The sequence below is a fragment of the Chiloscyllium plagiosum genome, unplaced genomic scaffold (assembly GCF_037043375.1).
Source record: "Chiloscyllium plagiosum isolate Xiang-an unplaced genomic scaffold, Cpla_swu_hap1 HiC_scaffold_7, whole genome shotgun sequence".
Taxonomy (NCBI): domain Eukaryota; kingdom Metazoa; phylum Chordata; class Chondrichthyes; order Orectolobiformes; family Hemiscylliidae; genus Chiloscyllium; species Chiloscyllium plagiosum.
In genome coordinates this window covers 10,170,145-10,189,755 of record NW_028270145.1, presented here as the reverse complement: position 1 = coordinate 10,189,755, position 19,611 = coordinate 10,170,145, and the positions used below count along the sequence as shown (strand labels likewise).

The following is a 19,611-nucleotide window of genomic DNA, read 5'->3' as shown; positions in this document are numbered from 1 at the left end:
ATGAAGGCACCTCCACACATCTACTAGTCCTAGCTCCTTATTCAGATCTGCCAGTTGTCCAGATCTCAGAGATATACCCGTAGTGCTCTGAGGTATCCTATCTGTCTCTGGGTCCATAATACAGTTAAAATCTCCTCCTATAATTGTATGGCGGACCCCAGAAGCCATTAACTTAGAGAACACTTCCGTTACAAATTTAGAAGGGTGTGCTGGGGGACAATAAAGATTCAAAATCCCGTATTCCTCTCCGTGTATTAGGGCTTTGATCAATATATACCATCCAGACTCATCTTTTATCTGGCTTAACATTTGGAAAAGAAGATTCTTCTGAATAAGAATGGCTACTCCTCTACTTTTTGAACTGAAAGATGAAAAGAAAGCCTGATCAAATCCACCCTGTTGTAGCTTTAAGTGTTCTTTATCAAATAGACGTATCTCCTGTAAGAGAGCTACATCAACCCTTTCTTTTTTAAGACTTGATTATATCTTTTTCCTTTTGATTGGTGAATTGCTCCCCTTGACATTCCAGGTGCACCAACCAATCGAATGGCTCGCCATGATGGTCCAGGCAAGCCCGAGACCCCCCCCCCCCCCCCCCCCGCAGGAGGAAGAACCCCACCCAAAAGACCTTGAATAAAGACGATAGAAAATTCACAAATACAAAAATTCTTTAAAACATTTAAACCAACACAATTAAAAACTACTCCTAAATAAAAAAAATGCATAACATATTTGAAAGGAGACTTTCCCCCTTGCTCCCAGGAGGCATAACGACCTTTCAATAACCCCACCAACTTCTCCGAGCTCGGGCCCTGCCCTCTGCCCAGACATTATAGAATGGAGTAAACAGATTCAAGTGTTTTATCAAACCTGAGCTAAAAGTGAGCGACCAACCACCCCCCAACACCAACACCTGGGTGCATTTAGCAAACACAATACAAAATAGAAATATGTAAAGTTACAAAATTACAATCGCAGCAAGTAAGAGGCAACTAAGTAAGATGAAGCAAGAGGAAAACCCCGCTCTAGAAAAACAAAGCAAAACAGGACATGGCCCCCTCCCCCACAAATTGAGTAAGCCGCATTAACTATAAAAATGAGACCAATGGAAGAGGAAAGAACAAATCCCCCCCTCACCCCCAGGGAAAGATGAATGGAAGAGAGATGAAGAAGGAAAAAAGGTAAACAAGGTGGGAGGGGGGAGCAAAATAAAGTCGTTATCCATATGGTTCGAGTCGCAGTGTATTTAAGAGAGTCCAAGAATTCTTTAGCTTTCTCCGGTGATCCAAAGTTATAAACGGATCCTCCATGGGTGAGGCAAAGCGTTTCCGGGTAACGCATGGAGTATTGAATATTAAGGTCTCTCAAACGCTTCTTCACCTCATCGAATGTCCTCCTCTTGCGGACCACAGCTGGAGAGAAGTCCTGAAATAACATTATTCTGGAACCCTTGTGCATCATGGCCTGGGGATCCTTCCCCAGGACTCTGGAGGCTTCCAGGAGCATTTGTTTCTCTTTGTAGCATTGGAGCCGGATTAGAACCGGGCAGGGGTGCTGGTCCGACCCAGGCATGTGTACAGCTACTCGGTGGGCCCACTCCACCCGCACCCGGCCCGATCCCTGCAGCAACTTCAATAATTGTGGGAGCCATCGTTCCAAAAAGTCCACAAGCTGGCCTTCCTCTTCCCGTTCGGGAAGGCCCAGCAACCGAGAGCCTGGACCTGAAGCACAGATGACTCGGCAGTCTCCGAGGCTGCGGCCTGTTGCTCTGCCCCTCCGACACGCTGCTCAAGTTTTTTGATCTCTCGGTCATGGTTCTGGATCGGGTGTCCTCGGTGAAAGCGCTGATCTTCTCCTGGAGTTTGTTGATCCCGGAGAGCAGGCTCGCCACCGAAGGTAAGTCCCTCGAAGCGGCCGCGGACGTCTCTGCTGCTATGGGAGGGGTGGGGGAGGGGTCCCTGCCTGTTGCGAGCTGTGGGAGTTTTTGCCTAGTCATTTTAAAAAAAACACTAAACTATCCAAGTTTGGTGTAAAATGGCTGAGTACGCAGGGCAAAAACTATTCTAAATGATTTAAAGGGTGAGGTGAAGGTGGGTGCCCTACTTTGCCCGAGTCTTAGGTAGAGCACTACAGACTCAGACTTACTGGGTCGCTGCCATCTTTAATCCCCCCCTCGTCTGGTCCTCCTTAATGATGGAGAGCAGTACAGTTTCTAGCCTTAATGCCAGACTCTTAGAACGGATTTTGAAGTCAACATTCAGGAGTGAAATGGGTTGAAAGGAAGCACAGTCCTCTGGGGCCTTACTTTATTGAGAATGAGAGAGATGCTCGCCTCTCTCAGAGATGGTGGGAGGATGCCACATCTATGTGAGTCATCAAACATTGTCCCTGACAATATACTTATAAATTCCTTATGGAACTCACTGGGGAGCCCGTCAGGACCCAGCGCCTTCCCATTCTGGAGCTGCCTCACATCCTCCTGCACATCTTGCTCTGACAATGGGGCACTGAGGAGAGACTCTTGTTCAGGGATCAGTCCTGGAAGGTTCACGTTCTTAAAAAAATACTCCAGCCTAACGTGTCCACTCTCACACTTTCAGATTGGTATAATTCAGAGTAAAATTTCTAGAATGCTGCATTAATCTTTTTAGAATTGTAGGTTAAAGTTACAGTGTCCTCTCTGATCGAGGTAGTGGCTTGGGGGCACTCCTTTTCCCAGCAAGATAAGCTAGGTACTTGCCTGGCTTATCCCCACACTCAAACAGCCTTTGACTTGCAAATGTAAGCTCCCTCTTGGCTGTCCGTGTGAGCATGGAGTTCAGCGTAGACCGAAGAGCTGTGATCCTCTGCAGTGTAACCACCAAGGGCTTGTCAAAATATGCCTTTTCAGCAACTTTCAGGCGCATCTCGAACCTACACATCTTCCAACCCTACTAACCATCCTAACTACCCTCTCAACTCCTACCAGCTAGGGTTGCGTCACATACACCGACCACCCGGTAGAGAGAAACAAAACACTAATAGCAAGGTTAGTATTATAAACAAGAAAACTAAAAATAAATATGTCACCCATCCCTTAACATAGAGATTAAAGATAAATACTCCATCCATCCCGGACATCATTTTATGCAATTTATTACCAGAAAGCAGACTCCACCAAGTCCTCTTTAAAGAAGAACAAACCCGAACAGCTCTGATTCTACGCCTATTCGACCGTCAATTTAAGTCAACATGTCTACAAAGTTCGTTGCTTTCTCTGGTGAGTCGAATACATGTATGGATCCATTATGATTGATCAGAAGCACTGCTGGATATCTTAGAGAATACTGGATACCAAGATCTCTGAATCTCTTATTGACACCATCGTAAGAATTCCTTTTCCATACCACTGCCACCGATAAGACCCTGGAGCCACCATATACCAATGCCCGTGAATCCCTCCCCTGGGTTCTAGAGGCTTCCAGGACCGTCTGCTTCTCTTTATAATGATGGAGGAGAAAGTGAGGACTGCAGATGCTGGAGATCAGAGCTGAAAATGTGCTGCTGGAAAAGCGCAGCAGGTCAGGCAGCATCCAAGGAGCAGGAGAATCGACGTTTCGGGCATGAGCCCTTCTTCAGGAATGAGGAAAGTGTGTCCAGCAGGCTAAGATAAAAGGTAGGGAGGAGGGACTTGGGGGAGGGGCGTTGGAAATGCGATAGGTGGAAGGAGGTCAAGGTGAGGGTGATAGGCCGGAGTGGGGGTGGGGCCGGAGAGGTCAGGAAGAAGATTGCAGGTTAGGAAGGCAGTGCTGAGTTCGAGGGTTGGGACTGAGACAAGGTGGGGAGAGGGGAAATGAGGAAACTGGAGAAATCTGAGTTCATCCCTTGTGGTTTATAATGATGGAACCTTACCAGGACAGGGTGTGGGCGCTGATCTGCACCTGGCTTTTGCACCATAATCCAATGGGCTCTTTCAATTATTATCCATCCCTTCTCAACCTCCAAATCAAGGAACTCCAGGAACCACTCCTCGAAGAACTCCACCAGCCACTCACCTTCCATCCCCTCCAGTATGCCAACAACGCGCAGGTTCTTTCTTCTGCCCCTGTTTTCAAGATCGTCTACCAGATCCAACAGACCACAGACCTGTGTTTCCAGGGCTTCAATCTAACTCTTGGAGGAGTCAGTCTCTGCCTGTACCCTTGCAGCCTGGTGCTTGAGCTCATCGTTCCTTTCTCCCAGGTCTTGCAGCATGGCAGATACAGGAGCCAGCTTCTCTTTAATTTTTTTTCCTGGATCTGTTTCCCCAGGATCTCGCGAGATTTGGCCAGCTCCTCAACCAGGGTCTGGTGAGTAAGCAAACCTGCTGCTTCAATGGGCTAGGCCGTGGTCCTGGCCTCGGGTGAGCTTCCTCTTTTCTTTGGCATTCTCCAGCTGCAAGGACAAAGGTAAGTAGATTTTTTCAGGTTTCTAGCTCCTTTACTGTGTTTTTATTCACATTAAGGTATATGGGATGGGTTCTAGCTCTGTCGGGTTGGTGTTGTAGCGCAGAGCCCAGCAAACATGATCCTAACAGGACACCGCCATCTTGGATTCCCCCCACTAGGTATTTTTTTAAACCCAAAAGACATCTGGTCACCATATAAGTGTTATGGACCAGGCCAGACCCCCTCAAAATATTCGACCCTAACTTTTTCTTATTTTAAAAGGCAGATGTGAAATGGATATTCCAGGTATGATGTAGCTGGTCAAACCACTTGATTTTAAGAATCTATTTAAACACGATAGTTGAAACATTAACAAAAGAAAACAGAGTTTAGAATAACTTAACTAAATGAAAACACAACCAACTTGATATAACAACTTAACTAAGGAGTTGTTCTGATTCCGACAACATCCCATAAACACATCCCTTGGCAAAAGGTAAATTCAAACCAAGGTTCTTGCAGGCAGGAGGAAACAACTCCCGAAGAGATTTCAGTAAGAAAGCCAGTCAGGAACCATCTGCTGAGCTTGGACTACAGCAGCCTCTCACTGTTACAACTAAAAGAAACTAGAAAAAATCTGAACTTGGAGAACTGGCCACTCCCCTATCATTGTTAAACTTGGTTCATTCCCAGACATTTCTGCACATCTGCCTTTACAACCTCTCACAAAATCCAAGGACAAAATAGCCTTGTTAAAGGAGCAGCATCATCACATAAGCACCACAAAAGATCCACATTGTAAAAAGAGCACATTCTCTGAAACACAGCTGTATCCCAAATTTTACCAGGCTATTATTTTCAAATATAAGTGGTACTTACATTGTGTAACAAAATATAGTCAAGGAATTAGTTTTGTTTTTAATATTAGTGAGATTGAAGTAAGAGGAAAAGGTAAACTAAAAGGTTAGCTTTCTTTGTATAGCACCTATCCATCAGGATATAACAGAGGACAAGAAAAGACTTCACAAAGTGAAAGGTGCCAAAGTCCCAGAGGAACATAGGCTGCCATCTCATTAGACAGACAATTGCAATGAGTTTAAACTGAGTGTCTCCACACCTTAGGCAGGAAGCAAGGTTGAGAAGGCAGGACTGTTATGGTGACCTGGCCAATGCAGGAATTGGTCTTAAGCTGCTGATGTTACTCAGCATCAGACAACAGCCATCCAACTATAGGGAAGGAGTCAGGTCAAGCAGGTTGCTTTATCCTGGATGGTGTCAAGCTTCTTGAATGTCATTCAAACTGTACTCATCCAGTTAAATGGGGAGTATTCCATCATACTCCTATCTTGCATCTTATTGTTGGGGGATAGGAAATGGGGAGACTGGCAAGTTCCACACTGCAGAATTTCTAGCTTCTGACTAGTTCTTATTATCACAGTATTTACACGGCTGGTCTAGTTCAGTCTCTGAACAATTGTGGCCCCTGGCATATTGACTGTGAGAGATTCAGTGATCATAACACTGCTGAACGCCGGGGATAATTCTCTGTTGATGGAGATGGCCGTTGCTTGGCACTTGTGTGGGTTGAATGTAACTTGACACTTATCAGCCCAAGCCTAGATGCTGGTTAGTCTTGCTGTATACGGACACAGACTGCTTCTGTTTCAGAAATGGTGCTGAACATTGTGTAACCATCACAAACTATTAAGCCTCTAATTCCATATTCTGAAGAAAGCCAAATTCCACCAATATTTATAGCACTAATATTGGAATAACTAGTTTCTTAGTGGGAGAACTGGAATCTTTATGTGAGGCAATGAAAGAGCAACTATTTTAAACAGCTACTCATAGATCTTTTCTGCTAGGTGTCACAGGAATGGGAGAAAATGAATTTTGATGTAGTTCCTCCTACATCTGTCGCATACCAGGTAGAAATTAAAATATAACTGTCTGCTAAAAGCACAGCTGAGTGTTAACAGTAGATCCTAGAGTGCCACAGCAACTGCATGCTGACAAATTTTACCTCTTCAAGTGAGTTGGAAGTTCAGTGGCTTATTATGGAAAACGTAAAAGGAGATAAATAATGACTTGACTGGAAGGTCTGCTCTCAGACAGACACACTGACAGGATATTATATATTACAGCTGTGAATTTAACCTTTGATGATAACACCAAATAGGTGATGACAAACTGCAAGTCTATTTATATCCTGGTCGTTCTTAACGTTGACATCAGGGGTGCAGTGAAATGTGATGTAAACTCACTCCCACACTTCTGTGCTGTTTGGAAAGATCACCTTCATTAATTTAGCCTCTTTTGGTTCTTTGATCAGTATGTTGTCTTCCACAAACTGATTTCAGGGCGAATTTAACTTGGAAATTAAAATAAAATTACATTTCTCTTTAAGGCCCTCAGAAAAGCTCTTGTGTTCTGACAGCAAATCTGTATAAGTGCTAGGAGCAAATTACCGCAGATACTGGAATCTGTACTGAAAACACTAGCAATGTTAGCTTGTTTTCTCTCCATGAATGCTGCCTGACCTGTTGTGATCTCCAGCACTTTTTGTTTTCAGTATAAATGCTATTTGTGAAGTGGTCTTTCTTCTTTCTGAAGTGTGAGTTCTAACTTGCCTCAAAGTTCAAGTTTGCACTGTGAGCCCAAGTTGAAACTATTAAGTACACAGAGTTATATTCATGGGTTTGCTCAAAAATGGACATCTTTTTTTTAAAAAATGGACAATGGAAAACCTGCTCAGATACAAAACAGAGGTCATGTCATTTCTCTTCTTGTCTGCCAATACACATGGGACTACACAAGACTGGATGTTAGCCCATTTGCTGAATCAGAGCGTTGAGTTGCAAACAGCTTTTCAAACAATGTCATTGAGAAGACATTAAAGTGCAACAGATTTTTCTTGTTGACTTAATGGCTGCCTTTGTTCAAGCAGCTGCAGAGACTAATCCATAACAGCCTGGCAAGCTTCATGACTTCAGATTGGAATTCTTCAGAATGGCTGTGAGGAGAAAGCTACTCTATTACATGCAGATGTCAATAGTTAAAACTCAAACACTGTTGTGTGTCAATAGTCGAGTCATCGGGGAGCACTAGTGTGGACAGATGAGAAACAAATATGAAACAATCATGAGGGGCATAGATAAGTTGAATAGCCAAGGTCTTTTCCCTAGGGTAGGGGAGTCCTGAACTAGAGGATATAGGTTTAAGATGAGAGTGGAAAGATTTAAAACGGACCTGAGGGGCAACTTTTTCTCACAGAGGGAGGTGCGTGTACGGAATGAGCTGTCAGAGGAAATGGTAGAAGTCGTTCCAACATGTAAAAGGCATTTGGACCGATACATGGGTAGGAAAGGTTTAGAGGGATATGGGTCAAATACAAGAAAATGGGACTGGTTCAGTTTCAGAAACCTGATCAGTATGAATGAGTTGGTCCAAAAGGTCTGTTTCCATGCTGCAAATCTCTATGAAACGCAATGGTCATCTAACAGAGACCAGGTTGTGCTAAGGGGCACATCATTAAAACATATTTCAAGAGCAGCCTCAGTGAGTCACTTTGGGCAGACAGAGAGGCTTCAGAAAAATGGGGACCTGCGTGAAATCCATCGGTAGGCAGAACTTTTAGGACGAGTTTTGATCAACTGATTTAAAGAGCTAAACCAGATTTTTGCTGAAGTTGGGTTCAACTGCACTGTGAATGGAAGCTGTTGTTCAAAATAAAAGCCACTCCTAATTCATCAGCAGAAACCTCCTCCAGTCCATTTCTTCACCACACCAAAAAAAAAATCAGTCCTATAATTTTCAGGCTTCCATCTCAATAGAGTCAAATGTCGCAGTGACTTTTTGGATTTGTAATATTTAAATGCATGCGACTTCTTCTGTAATGACTTTAGTATGGTAATGTATAGGTGTGCATGTGAGAGTCAATCCTGTTGCAGTGTAGCAGATACAAAGCTCCCCAAACCCTGCAAGGAGAAAATCATGGCTTTGGCCTATTCGCTATCAGGTCCAACCCTACTATCTACAATTGGTCTCTATTATTGTCACCATTCCCTCAGTGATTAATTCAGTGAGGCCAATCCTTATATTTGAGTTTCCCATTTCTCCAGGACTACATGGAATATCCCTGATTAGGCACTTCTATTATTGACTAAACTCCCAAAACTGACCATGGTTGCATACCCAGACAGAGTCAGCAGGACAGCCTCAATACATCACTCTGGACTGATGTCTCCACAACTCCCAATAGACCTACTTGCAAACAGCAAACCGTTTGCATTTGACTTGCAGCCTGACTTTGGCCTATTCCCCGGAGACATCGAGTTCCGGACCATGGTAAGACCAGAGGCCTAACTGAGATTGGCCAACTTCATGGGCTGGAATAAGATAACTTTGGTGGCTGACTGTTACAGTACCCCATGACTGACCCCTTTCACCCCACTAAGCACCCACTGCTCCCTTAAATTCACACATGACCATTTGACGAAGGAAAAGCAGTATCTCTCCACGCAAACAGCAAGCACATTTTGCAGTTTTGACATTAATGTAGCATGGGGTCATAACCTATCATAACATGTGCACAACCTATCTGACAGACTGACTGTTCAGAGCTCTCCACCATCACAAGATTCCTATTTCTCCTTCTGCATTGAAGTAACAATGCAAGCCAGAGAGGCTGGCAGCCTGTAACTGAACTCTAAAGACACTGTGTGCTAAGGAAGGAATGTGATCCACACAGAGGCTGTCAGCCAGTAATTCAGTGGTCAGGTCGGTGAGTGTGTGCTAAGGATGCAATCTGAAGTGCATCAAGACAGGTAGATTCCGAGCAGGTGGAAATGAGTAAACACTGAAAAAGTAAGCTAAGAACCTATACAAGGTATTCGCCAAAAACGGATACCCGCGCAACTTCATCAACAGATGCCTAAGAGAAAGACCACGGAACGAGGACATGCCGCAACCAAAAGGACTAGCCACACTACCATACATCAGGAGCACCTTGGAACTGACAGCCAGACTACTGCGACCCTTAGGACTCATAACGGCACACAAACCAACAGCCACACTCAGACAACAACTCACCAGAACGAAGGACCCGATACCCAACATGAGCAAGACAAATGTAGTGTACAAAATACCATGCAAGGACTGCACGAAACACTATATAGGACAAACAGGAAGACAGCTAACAATCCGCATACATGAACATCAACTAGCCACGAAACGACACGACCAGCTATCCTTAGTAGCCACACGCGCAGACAACAAGCAACATGAATTCGACTGGGACAACACTACTATATAGGGCAAGCCAGACAGAGAACAGCCAGGGAATTCCTAGAGGCATGGCATTCATCCACAAACTCCATCAACAAACACATCGACCTGTACCCAATATACCAACCACTACAGCGGACAGCTGGAACTGACAACTGGAAGCGGCAGGGACAGACCACTATAAACACCGGAGGAAACATCAAAGAAGCGCTTCGCAGGAGGCTCCCAAGCACTGATGATGTCGCCTAGCCAGGGGACGAAACGTTTGCAACAAAAACTTCCAGCTCGGCGAACAGAACCACAGCAAGCTAAGAACCATTAGATACAACCTGTTTAGATATATTTTGTGCATGTGTGTCCCTGTGCACTGAGGAACCTGGCAGAAGCATGTAAGGCCTGAGCTCGCAGGTAAAGTGTCGAAAGGCTGCAGTGGTTTACGAGTTGGTCCAAGAGCACAATGATTGTGATGAGGTTGGTGGTTTGTTCATAAACCAAAAACTCAAACCACTCCAGCCCTTTAACACTTCACCTGGGTGCTCATGGGAGACTGGTTAGCAAGTTTAGATGTTGTGCAAATTCTTGTTTCCATTGAGAACTTACAATCCTATTTTGAACAGTATAAGCCAAAAAGCTTCAACAGCATGGCCCTTTGTTCCCAATAATACTCAGGTTCTATACTCCTAAGTGATTACCATGAAAAGACTAAAATTTGTAGGGCCATGAGAAAAGAATAAGTGACGGTGACTAATTGAGTTGCTGGCATTGACATGACAGGCTGAATGGTTTCCTGTGTTGTTCCACAGCCTCAGCTATCCATCTCAGTCTCATCCAGCCATAGAAAATCTAAGAGTCCAAGGAAATCAGCTCAAGAACACAAAATCATAAGGTGGCCATTTGAACCATAAGTTTGGTTCCCATGACAGATTTATCATTTTAACAGTAAGTCCTTGGTATTTTCTTCATGTCCGTTACTTCCTAAGTCAGTACCTCCTTTTTCGATATGTAAATTCATTTTGCAACTATGGCTTTCCACATCATGTTGTATCACACTTCAAAATTATTTTTCTTTCCCTGTGAAAAACTGTTCCTGAATTATCCTTTAAATTAGTTCAAATTCTGATCTTATGTTCTCTCTTGGAAGCTATCAATCATCAGCCCCTGGCTGTCTGTAAGCTAATAGTAATTTATTGTGCAACTTCTTTCCCTTCTGTTTGGTGCCTGCCAAACATCAGTGAATTACGTGCTGATGTCACTAACAATGCAATGTTTTGCATCCTGCAGCAAACTTGTCAGACCATTTTTTTTCAACAGCAATATCTTAGCAAGTGGCCCAGCAATCACTTCCCTAGCTTCCCACAGAGTTCTAGGGTACAACTGATCAGGTCCTGGGGATTTATCCACTTTTATGCGATTCAATATATCCTACACCTCCTCCCAGATTAGGTTAAGATATCTGATTGGCATGGATGAGTTGGTCCGAATGGTCTGTTTCCGTGCTGTACATCTCTATGACTCTATCGGGCATCCACTTGAATGACTCAAATGACTTGAGTCCACAGTCGAACATCTCACTTAACATTCTGATCCTATCATTAATAATGGTGCTACACAACTCGATCTTGTGCATTTCATAGAATTATAGAATCCCTACAGTGTGGAAACAAACCATTCAGCCCATCGAATCCACACTGACTCTCCAAAGGACATTTCACCCAGACCCACACCCCCACAACTCTGCATTAACCATAGCTAATCCACCCAGTCTGCACATCTCTGCATACTATAGGCAATTTAACATGGCCAATCCACCTCACCTGTACATCTTCGGACTGTGGAAAGAAACCAGAGCACCCAGAGGAAATCAATGCAGACACAGGCAGAGCATGCAAACTCCACACAGACAGTCATCCGAGGATAGAATCGAACTCAGTCCCTGGCACCTAGAGGTAGCAGTGCTCACAACTGAGCCACCTCTGCATTTTTCCTGCAGTGGCTGCATGGGCCCAGATTTTATTAAAGGCAGGCATCTAGCCTCTGTCACCTTGAAAATGTTCAGCAATTGTTCGATTAGCCACCAAATAGATGGATCATGGATTCTTCCAGGGTTTAGCTCATAAGCATGTAGGAGCCAAAATCATTGCATGCTAAGGGAACAGAGGTCTTTCAATTTATCACTGTTGCACAATTAACAAAGGATGTGTAACTACCAATGTAAATGCAATCAATTATCTGCCAAACCCGAAAGAACCATGATAAAAGGTGTCAAGCCAACTACCTTTCAGATTGTAGTTTCAATTAGGAAGATTAAGGGTAAGCCAAGAAAATGGTGTCCTAGCTAGCAATGCTAACATGCCAACCAGGAATGATGAAAAAGAAAAGGTATTTCTCCACACCAAAGGTGATATACAAATGGGTTTGGACAAACAAAGTGGCAGTCAAAATGTTAGGGAGATCCAGACCGAATGCTGATTCACTGCTGTACAGTCCTCACTTGCAGTGATATCTGGCATAGAAACTGTTGCTACCTCGACTACCTTGAGAGTAGTGTTGACTAAAGACTATTGCCACAGCTCATCATTTACCCATTAAATATTTTTGCACCGGACTCTTTCCTCAAATAAACACATAATGGCATAAAAATGGAGGAAAGGATTTTTATCCTTGTGCAAATGCTATTTCCACACAGTAGAAATCTAATGTAAATAATAGGAAGGCAGAGATACAGGATAGCAAGTGTATCAATCACAAATTGAGGACAGAGTTCAGTTTGCAGATGGCACAAAAATAGGTGGAGGGACAGGTGGTGTTCAGAAGGACGTGGGGAGGTTATAGAAGGACTTGGACAAGCTAGGAGGGTGGGCAGAGAAATGGCAGATGGAATATAATGTAGGAAAGTGTGCGGTTATGTTCATTGATGGAAAGAATAAAAGCATAAACTATTTTCTAAATGGAGAAAAGCTTTGGAAATCTAAAGCATAAAGGGACTTGGTGGGAATCCTAGTTTGGGATTCTCTTAGGAGGTTGGCAGATGGGAAGGGAAATGCAACATTCACATCCAGTTCAAGAGGGCTAGAATACAAGAACAGATGTACAGCTGAGACTGTATAAGGCTTTGGTTAGACTACATTTGGAATATTGTGAGCTGTATTGGGCCCTGTATCTAAGGAAGAATGTGCTTTGAAAGGGTTCTAGAGGAGGTTTAAAAGAATGATCCTGGGGATGAAGAGATGTCATTTGAAGTGCGGTTGAGGACTCTGGGTCTATATTCAATGAGACGGAATTTCTTTATCAGCGAGTGGTTAATATGTGGAACTCATTACCTCAGAAGGCAGTGGAGACCAAATATTTGACTGTATATAAGTCAGTGAGAGTTAAGCTCTTGACTACTAAGGGGATCAAGGAGTACGGGGTGGAGGGAGGGGTGGAGGGGAGGCAGGAAAATGGGGTTGAGAAACATATCAGCCATGATTGAATGGCAGAGCAATTTTGATGGGCCAAATGGTCTAATTCTGCTCCAATGGCTTATAGACCATCACTGGTGTCAGCATACATAAATGAATTTATCACCTGGACAATTCAGCTTCTTTTAAAAAAAAAGAACAGGTCAACGATGACCATCACCTGTTCTTCCAGCGTGCGCTGATCTTCGCTGGAGCACTTCAGCAAGATTGAGACTGTGATGTTGGCCATGGGAACAAGATGGTGTGTTAAAGTGGCAGCTCAGGGTCTTTTTTGTGGACAGACTATAGGTGTTCTGTGAAGCAGTCACCCAGTCTACACTTCGTTTCCCCAATGAAGAGGAGACCACATTGTGAGCAGCAAATACAGCAGACTAGATTGTGTGAAGTGCAGGTGAAGTGCTGCACCATATGTTTGGGCCCTTGAATACTGAGGAGGGAGGAGGTAAATGATAGGTGTGACACTTTTGGTGGTTGCAGAAGATGCCGGGGGGGGGGGCTGTGTGGAGCAAAGGGAGTGAAGGATCAAGGTGTCCCGTAGGGAATGGTCCTTCCAGAAAGGCCCAATCACACCTTCCAGGTGAAGCAGCACTTGATCTGCACTTCATACAATCTAGTTTACTGCATTCACTGCTCACAATATGGTCTCCTCTACACTGGAGAAATGAAGTGCAGACTGGGTGACTACTTCACAGAGCGCCTACATTCTGTGCACAAAAAAAGGCCCTGAGCTTCCAGTTGGCTGCCATTTTAACACATCACCCTGTTCCCTGGCCAACATCTCTGTCTCGGGCTTGCTACAGTGCTCCAGCAAGACTCAGTACAAACAGGAAGAACAGCTTCACATTTTCCACATGGGGATACTGCAACCATTTGGACTCAATATTGAGTTCAATAATTTTAGGGCTTGAGCTCTCCCATGTCCTTACTCCAATCCCCACATATCAGGCCTCATTTTCTCTTAGTCTGCTATTACATATGGTCACCAATAGTCCTCATTAATGTTTGTCCATATCCACTCCTTTGTCTACCCAACTGTTCTCTCTTTTTGGGCTTTATCATTACCTGTTGTTTACTCCTTACCCTCTCCCCCCGCCATATCTTCTGCATGCAAACTGACATCTTCCTAACTATCATCAGTTCCGAGAAAGTGTCACTCAACCCAAAATATTAACTCTGATTTCTCTCCACATATGCTGCCAGCCCTGCTGAGCTTTTCCAACAGTTTCTGGTTTTTTTTTGTTTCTGCTCTACAGCGTTCGCAGTTCTGTTGGTTTTTATAGGGCATTCTGCATACTCTGTGCAAAAGAGCCTCAATGCTGTAAAAGTGAAATATCTAACTTCATAATTCCAAAATCCATGACAGCCAGTGAAGATGTAATCACACCAAACAGAAAACAGCAATCAGTATATAGATGCATTAAGAAGCAGTCAGCATTAAAATACAGGTGAGAGCCAGTGGCAATCAGTTGTCTTTTCACAGGATAAGAAATATTAAAGTTAAAATCTCCAACTAAAGCTGATGACTTTTATTTCTAGTTTTCGGCTTTTTTACACATTAATCTGAAAAGTTCATTAAATAACAAAACTTACAAATAGGTCTTTATGAACAATATTTTGAACTTTTAAAATATTGGAAAGGGCATCGACAAGAGTCTTGCGCAGTTCATTCTTTCTTAACAAATGGTTCCATTCCTGAGCATTGCGATTTTAAGTGGAACAATTGAAGTGAATCATGTATTCCCATAGAAATCAATGTTAAAGGCTCAGCTAGGTTCATTCAGACATTTCTTTTCCAAGAAAACTCATAACACTATCGTGGACTTGTGCAATACTCTGCATTCCTAGCTGATATAATCTGCAGAGTGAAATAAATTGCTGACAAAAGCAGAATTGCTGCAGAAATTGTACAGTTTCCCTTCATTTCTTTAGATAGATCTCTGCAGGAGTTAATGCCATCATTTATCATCCTGTTTGCTCCAGCACTGTGTTCTTTCTGTTTGGACCATCCTCAATGAAGATTTTCATTGCCTCTTCCATTATTTTGAGAGCTGTTGACAATTGCTTCATTTTCAAAACTTGATGGAGTTGGTGTTTCAGCACATTCTTATCCAACTTGTTGACTCCCTAGTTGGATTAAGTTTTCATTGAAAAATTCTTCTCTGTGCAATGACGAAATTCTCCCAAGCCTGCCTTAAACATTTCAACCCTGGCCAAGGTGAAAATTTCATGCTGAATCTCAGTGGTCATTGACTGCACTTGGACCACTAAGAGATAGCTGAGGTAAATGATACTTAGCTAAACGTGTATCATCAGCTGAGCGAAAAACTAGTTTCATCATTCACCACACGGAATGAAGGTGAGGCTTAATTTCAATTTGAATGTCATGAGGGAACAGAGCTGGAATGTTGTCTAATTTAAAGTAATGTAAGAATTGATAGTGGGGTTCACAGAGTCATGTATAACAAGACAATAAGCAGCAGAGTAACTTGTAAGTTTTGGAGAAGCACTCCCATTTCCACCATCACATATTCCCCCCCCCTCCCCCCCAACATCAGCATTCTGCAGTGACTGCTCCCTCTGGGATACCCTGTTCCACTCTTCCATCACTTCCAACATCTCCCTACGGCCACAAGATATTTTGCCATGCAAATCCACAATTTCCAACACTTGCCTGTTTACCTGCTCCCTCCTCACTATCCAAAAGTCCAGACATATTTTCCAGGCGAAGCAGCAATTTACCTGCACTTCAATCTATTGGTCTACTGTTTTTGTTGTTCACAATGATGTCTCCTGTACATTGGGGAGATGAGGTGCAGACTGGGTAACCTCTTTCTGGAGCACCTATGTTTTTTTCTGTCCACCAAAATGACCCTGAACATCCAGTGGAGTACCACTTCAGCACTCTGCCATGTTCGCATGCTAACACTTCTGTGTCAGACCTGCTCCAGTTCTCCAGCGAGGCTTAACACAATCTGGTGGAATAACACCTCATTTTCCACATGAGGACCTTGTAGCCTTCAGCACTCAACATCAAGTTTACAATTTCCGAACATGAACACCTCCTTCCAAGTCTATAATCCATCCCCACACTCCAGGTCTTGTCATGACATGGGTTGCTTTCAGCATAGCCTCTATATTTCCAGATACTCATAGTCGCAGTTATCCCTTAACCAGCTTCTCTTCTTCTCTAGCTGACTATGAATAATCCCTTTGTCTGCTTAACATCTCTCTCTCTCTCTCTCTCTGGACCCTGTCTCCATCTATCTGCTCACTCCTCCCTTCCTGCACCCTCAACATACCCCATCATCAGCATATAAACCACCTTTTCCAAACTATTATCAGTTTTAAAGAAGGGTATAGGGACTTGAAGCATTAAATCTGTTTCTTTCTCCACAGTTGCTGTCAGACCTGTTGAGTTTCTCCAGAAATTTATGTCTGAGTTTGTCTCAAATCTTTGTTGTTTGTTTTATTTAATTTTGATGTATCGTATAAGAAAAATTGTGGGAAAGTAAATAAACCCAAGTGCATAAAAAGCGTAGCTTTAAAGTATATTGTTGAGTAACTCAGGCTTGCTTTGTTTGCATTTCTTACTACTTAAAATTTGTGCTTTCTTGTTTAAAAATGTGAGATCTTGTGATGTAGTTCTATTGTTTAAGATAATGCCTGTTTAAAAGTTAATGGACTCTAACAGGATCATAATGTGAAACATATCTACCCTGTATTTGAGTGGCAGTGTACTACATGTATTTAGCTGTATAATTGAAATTGTGTACATGTTATGATCTGACATTTAGTAGGAATTGAAGATAATGATGCAGAACTAAACCGATGGGAATAAATTATTTGATATACTCGGTCCTAAGGGTTTAGTTCTGTGCAGCACTTGTCAACTGTCTATTTTCTTGTTATGTAGCAGAAAGGAAATGTATCTGTTTGCAATCTTGATGCTTTGTTGTCATATTATCTGGGTGACACTAAAGCTTTCAGAGTGTCCCTTGAGTCTTTATTTCATATATGCCTTGAATTTGTTTCTGTTTCTTTTAATCTTTGAAGAATATTTGGAGTATTAACTCTTTCTTTCATCCTTCCACAGGATGCCAATTGCCTTCTGCTTTAGTGAACTAGTTTTCTTTTCCTTTCTAAAGTGAGGCATTCCTGTTCATTGACATTTTGGTTATTCTTCCATTGCAATGGAGAAAGCTAGGGACAGATTAATGCTTTTTCAAAGTTTGGACATAAAGTAGGGACATAAACTCAGGGTCATGAATAGAAGAATCCAAAGATGTGCAGGTTAGGTGAATTGGCCATGCTAAATTGCCCATAGTGTTCAGGGATGCATAGGTTGGGTGCATTAGTCAGAGGTTAAATGTAGGGGAATGGGTCTGGGTGGGTTACTCTTTGGAGGGTTGGTGTGGACTTGTTGGGCCAAAGGGCCTGTTTCAAAACTGTTTGGATTCTATTCTATGATTCCATGAAGGAGAAATAGGGAAGTTAGAAAACAGAGTGTTTCTAAAATATGGAAAGAATTTTCAGTTATTATCAAAACAGAAAAAAATGGACAACATTTTAAAGAAACAGACTTGCTTACAGAAGGGGGTCTTGTAGTGAAGCAGGAAGTTGATAACTCAGAGTGGGCATTATCATGGCTGGTTAACTCAGCTTCGGGATGAGTATGCCACTTTGGGTTCATTGATCAAAGGGTAGGTATATTCACAACTAATCAATGGAAAGATTTTTACTTTATTGAATTTATTTTTTTAACTTTTTTTTTAATTTTAAGGGGTATTTGTAATCCTGCCATCATTGATACTGCCTATTTCTGCCTTGTAGCATCCCCTGACATTACCTCAGTCTCAGCTCGTCCATTACCGAAATGCTGCTCTCCTCCTTTGTTGCTTTGAGACATGACGATTCCAACACACTCCTGGCAGGTTGCCCACATTTCACCTTCAGTAAACTGGAGCTCACTCATATTCCCGTGTAATTCACAGTTCAAGTCCCATTCTACGATCAGTCCTGTGCTCACACTAGTTCCTGGTCAATTACACCTTTACTTTAAATAAATTTTCGCCTTTGTTTTCAAATCACTTTTTTTTTGCCTTGCACTTCCCCCCCTCTAAACTCCCCAACCCCAAGAGTCCTCGAGATGACTACATTTTTTAAATTCTGGTCCCTTGTATATTCCTATTGATAATTGCTCTACTCCTGCTGGTCAAGCCTTCAGTTGTCCTGACCTCACCCAGCCTCTGAAATTCAATGTCTTTACCTATTCACCTTGCTTTATCTGTAAGAAAATTCTTATAACCATGAAGAAATCTGAGAACATTCTCCCACTATCAACGTCCTGGGGTTACCATTGACTAGAAACTGAACTGCATGATCCATGTCAGTATTCTCATTACAATAGCAGGTCAAGGCCTAGGAATCGGTTAGCAAATAACTTGCCTCTTAACTCCCAAAGCCTGTCCTTTATTTTCAATGCTAAAAGTTAAGAGTCATTTGTAAATACTGGTTTGGACTCTGTCTCTGTTCCTTTTTGAAGTCAAATCCATGACCTTTACACGAAAGGGTAGATTCTCAATATCTTATATCTACGTGGAAGAACAAAACAACCCAGAAGAATATCAATTGCAACCCTTTCAATTTCAACCGGACATTTTCATGTCTTATTCACAGCTTCATGTGTCTCAGACCTTCTTAAAATGTGTAGAGAACACAATGTGCAAGATAAGGCCTGATATAAATTGTTCAGTTGCTTTGTTTCATTAAAAACAACTGAACACATAGGAAACAGACACAATTAATTAAATCAGTGTAACTTGTCTTCACGGAATAATATTAAAATAATACCAAGGCTATTCCCTCCCAGTACCTATGGATCAACTTGTTTGAATGGACCAAAATGACTCCCAATAAAAAACAGAAGTTGCTGGAAAAGTTCAGCTTGTCTGGCAGCATCTGTGAATGAGAAATTGAAGTTAACGTCTCGGGTCTGGTGACCCCTTCCCAGAATGCTTTCGCTTCACTGATGCTGCCCGACCTGCTGAGCTTTTCCAGCAACTTCTGTCTTGGTGTTTGATTTACAGCATCTGCAGTTCTTTCGGTTTTTAACATGATTCCTATCTTCTTTCATCTGCTTTTCTTACAGCACTCAGTCTAAACAATTGACTATATCAGGGTTTCTGTTTTATTACGTCCCTGAGTTCATAATTCAAGGGTGGAGTGGCATTGAAAGAGAATGGTGGCAGCAACCGTCATCATGATCAACAGTTCATACAGTGCAATGAGCTGGCGTGCTTATACAACAATCTATTTTAGTTTTATTACGCAGTGCAACAGGAAAAAACATTTCAAGCCCAAGAATGGGTATGGCTACTGGGAGTGTCTGAGATGAGGTAATGTCTCAGCAGTTGCCTTTGATTGTCATAAGTAACAGTTCTAGTGATTGCTCATTAATC

The 19,611-nt window shown here is 42.6% G+C and overlaps 1 protein-coding gene and 1 pseudogene across 1 annotated transcript in view; both read right to left on the bottom strand.

The window, feature by feature from the left end:
• The window catches only part of LOC122552062 (large ribosomal subunit protein uL14 pseudogene), a 148,278-nt pseudogene extending 146,706 nt beyond the window's left edge, over positions 1 to 1,572 (bottom strand).
• Positions 1 to 19,611, bottom strand: part of kcnh3 (potassium voltage-gated channel, subfamily H (eag-related), member 3) — a 771,606-nt gene that overhangs the window by 459,890 nt on the left and 292,105 nt on the right. The window lies entirely within an intron of this gene.